Here is a 4,576-nt window from a genome sequence, read left to right on the forward strand (position 1 = left end):
TTCTTCATCTGCTTCTTCTTCTACTGCATTTGCTTCTTCTGCATCTGCTTTGCTTCTGCTTGTGTTGATTTTTTCTGCTTTCTGCTTCTTTTTGTGTTGAATTAGTTATTGAATTTGTTGAATTTTTGTTGATTTGTTGAATTTCTGATTCCTTGATTGTTGAATTTGTGTTGATTTCATTGATGGTGTTGGTGTTGGTGGTTGTGGTGGTGGTGGTGGAGGTAAAGGTGCTGGTAGTAGTGCGGTATTTTTGTCCAAAAAAATTAAAAGGACGATTTTAATCCAAAAAAAGACCTTAAGGATGATTTTAAATCGACAATTACGATGGAGACGGTTTCGATTCTAACCCTCAATGTTAGGGACCAAAACAGTACTTATCCCAGAGTTAAAATAGTCAGTAAGAAGTGTTAATCCGAAAAGATAAGCATCTCCGAACCCTTAACTACTTCCATATATTATCTCTTTAACAATCTTTAATTGCTTTTCTTTATTTTCTTGTTTTATGCGCCTACAACAACAACAATTCTCTTTACTTTTTGCCTGACTAAGTCCAACAAGATAACTATTACTTGCTTAATCCAACAATCCTCGTGGGATCGACCCTCATTCACCTGAGGTATTACTTGGACGACCTGGTGCACTTGTCGGTAAAGTTGTGTGAATTCTAATTTCGCGCACCAAGTTTTTGACGCCGTTGCCGGAGATTGTTAATGATTGACAACTACTGGTTATTTTGTTGCTTAAATTAGGTATTTTTATTAATTTTTGTTTAATTATTGTTCTTCTTGATTTTCGAAAATTGATCTTGTTTGCTTTCTTTTTGTTCGATTTTTTTAGTTATTATCTTTTATTTGATTTCAAAATTTTTAAGTTATTTTAGTGTTTTTCTTTTAAATTTTTAAAATTAATATTGTTTATCTTTCCCTGTTTAATTTTCAAAATTTTCTTGTTATCTTATTTTAATTTAATTTTAAATTTTAAGTTTGGTGTCTTTTAATATTTTCTTTTTCTTTTTAAATTACGAAAATTTCAAATCTTTTCTTTTTCTTTTTAATTAATTTTCTTTTTAAATTTTCTTTAATCATATCTTGGTTATCTTTCTTAATCTTTGATCTTTATCTTATCTTTACTCCTTCATTTTCAAATCTTGTTATCTTGTCTTATCTTTATTTTAAATTCAAATTTTAAAGTTTGGTGCTTTCTTTAGTTCTTTCTTTCAAAATTGAATTTCAAAATCTTAATTTGACTTTTTCTTTCTAATTTTTGAAAATTTTCAAAATAAGCATTCCATATTTAATTTCAAATCTTGTTAGTTAATTGTTTGCCTTATCTTATCTTAATTTTAAGTTTGGTGTTCCCTTTTCTTTCTTTCTGAATTTCAAAATATTTTTTTCTTTTAAAAACCCTTTCTTTTGAACTTTTGAAAATTGAATTCTTGCATCTTTATCTTATTTGGATTTAATTTCAAATTTAAGTTTGGTGTCTGTTAGTGATCTTTTTGTTTAATTTAATTTTCTTTTTTTTTTCAAATCATATCTTGTTATCTTTTTAAATCTTTGATCTTTATCTTATTTATCTTTTTCTTGATTTTTAAATTTTGTTATCTTTTCTTATCTTATCTTTATTTTAATTTCAAATTTTAAGTTAGATGTTTCTTTAGTTTTTCTTTCTTTCATTTATTTCGAAAATTTTCAAAACCCTTTTCTTTTTAATTTTCGAAAATTTTTAAATAAAATCTTCCATCCCTATTTTCAAATCTTTCTTTTTTCTTTCTTTTTTAAATTCAAAAATTTTTAAACTCCTTTATTTCTAAATTTTTTAAATTTTTTGAAATTTTCAGTTATTATTTTTTTAATTTTCGAATTAGTATTCTATTTTTTTTATTTTTGAATTTTAAAAAAAAGTCTATTGCTGTTCTTTCTTCCTTGCTTTTCTGTTTACCACATGGGCTATTACTCACATCCAAGGAGTGATTCAAATTACTATGCATGGAGAAATTATCCAAACTTTGGTTAGGAAAGACAAGACCAAGGAAATTTCAGTGCTCCATATTCCACATATCAAGAACCATCATGTTTTGATCTTGCCCACCAAGAACTGGAGCAAATAACAGAGAAAATTTTGCAAAAATTTTCATCCTCATCCCCTGTTTACTCATACCAAGAACCACCACCTCTCTATCCATACCAAGAATCATGCTCCTTTTACTCATATCAAGAGCCATCATCTCATTATTCATATCAAGAATCATCATTTCCTTATCAAGAACTATCAGCTTTAGAGCTTACCATAAAAGAATTAAGAGAGACCGCTCAAAGTTGCATACATGATATGAGAATGAGTGTCAAGAATGTAGAAGGGCATATAGAGGTGATTACCAAGCGTTGGGCAAAGAACAAGCAAACTCCCTCACAAGAGAAGCAATGTAAATTCCTACTAAATAATGTGAGGGAATCATTCAAAGTAGTACATACCCTAGTGAATTAGAGAACTCTCCACCATCACACATGGAAGAAGCAGAAAATGCACGAACAAAGGAGGTTGTCGGGGAGAAAAACAATTATGGGAATTTACACTCCAATGAAGCAGAGAGCTACATAGAGGGTGAGTTCATTGAACTACCAATTTAAGAGGTTCTTGATGAAAGATACACTCCACCCATCACTCAACACCCAAATCCTGAATCCAGAGTGGTAGAGGTAATTAAGGAATGTACTGAAAAGGGGATTGTGACCAAAGAACAAAAGATGATATCCATGAAAAAGAGAATGTCAACAAGAAACAATACAATCCCTACCCTAACAATCAAGGAGAATCAAGCTGATAATAATAAGAGAAAGCTTGTTAGGAGAAATTCAAATCCAAGGGCACTAATCTTCTCCTCTTTCCCCTTGGAGTCATTTCTTTTAACCAACTGGAAGAAGAGGAAGAAAATTCAACAATCAAGTGTCAAGCTAATGACATTAAAGAAGCGCTTGTTGGGAGGTAACCCAACCATAAGCATCTTTTAGTTTATTTTAATTTTATTTTTTATTCTATTCTTGTTTCTTAATTTTGAAACTTTTCCTTGGTTTTCTAATGTTTGTTATCATGTATAGCGCTTAGAACAGGGACAGAAGAGCTCAGAATGGAATAACAGAGCACCCTGGAGCAAGAAGTCTCTGGTGCTAAACACCAGGTTGGGCGTTTGGCGGCAGCAAGGAGGCAAGCAGTCCTGGCGTTTAACGCCAATGATGAGCGGATAATTTATACGCTTTTTGGCATTGTTTTTAGGTAGTTTTTAGTATGATCTAGTTACTTTTAGGGATGTTTTCATTAGTTTTTATGCTAAATTCATATTTATGGACTTTACTATGAGTTTGTGTGTTTTTCTATGATTTCAGGTATTTTCTGGCTGAAATTGAGGGACCTGAGCAAAACTCTGATAGGAGGCTGACAAAGGACTGCTGATGCTGTTGGAATCTGACCTCCCTGCACTCAAAATGGATTTTCTCGAGCTATAGAATCCAAATGGCGTGCTCTCAAAGGCTTTGGAAAGTAGACATCCAGAGCTTTCCAGCAATATATAATAGTCCATATTTTATTTGAGATTTGACGATGTAAACTGGCGCTCAACGCTAGTTCTGTGCTGTATTCTGGAGTCAAACGCCAGAAATACGTCACGAACCAGAGTTGAATGCCAAAAACACGTTACAACTTGGCGTTCGACTCCAAGATAAGCCGCAGCTCGTGTAAAGATCAAGATCAGCCCAAGCACACACCAAGTGGGCCCCGGAAGTGGATTTCTGCATCAATTACTTACTTCTGTAAACCCTAGTAGCTAGTCTAGTATAAATAGGACTTTTTACTATTGTATTAGATATCTTTGGTCTCAGTTTTATTTTATTATTCATCTTAGGAGACTATTGATCATGTTTTGGGGGCTGGCCATTCGGCCATGCCTGAACCTTCATCACTTATGTATTTTCAACGGTGGAGTTTCTACACACCATAGATTAAGGGTGTAGAGTCTGCTGTACCTCAAGTTTTAATGCGATTACTACTATTTTCTATTCAATTTTGACTTATTCCTATTCTAAGATATTCGTTGCACTTCAACATGATGAATGTGATGATCCGTGACACTCATCATCATTCTCACCTATGAACGCGTGACTGACAACCACTCCCGTTCTACCTTAGACCGGGCGTATATCTCTTGGATTCCTTAATCAGAATCTTCGTGGTATAAGCTAGAATTAATGGCGGCATTCATGGGAATCCGGAAAGTCTAACCTTGTCTGTGGTATTCCGAGTAGGATTCCGGGATTGAATGAATGTGACGAGCTTCAAACTCGCGATTGCTGCGCATAATGACAAACGCAAAAGAATCAAGGGATTCTATTCCAACATGATCGAGAACCGACAGATGATTAGCCCTGCTGTGACAGAGCATTTGGACCATTTTCACTGAGAGGATGGGATGTAGCCATTGACAATGGTGATGCCCTACATACAGCTTGCCATAGAAAGGAGTGACAAAGATTGGATAAAAGCAGTAGGAAAGCAGAGATCCAACAGGGACAAGCATCTCCAT

Source organism: Arachis duranensis, chromosome 9, assembly GCF_000817695.3.
Source record: "Arachis duranensis cultivar V14167 chromosome 9, aradu.V14167.gnm2.J7QH, whole genome shotgun sequence".
NCBI lineage: Eukaryota > Viridiplantae > Streptophyta > Magnoliopsida > Fabales > Fabaceae > Arachis > Arachis duranensis.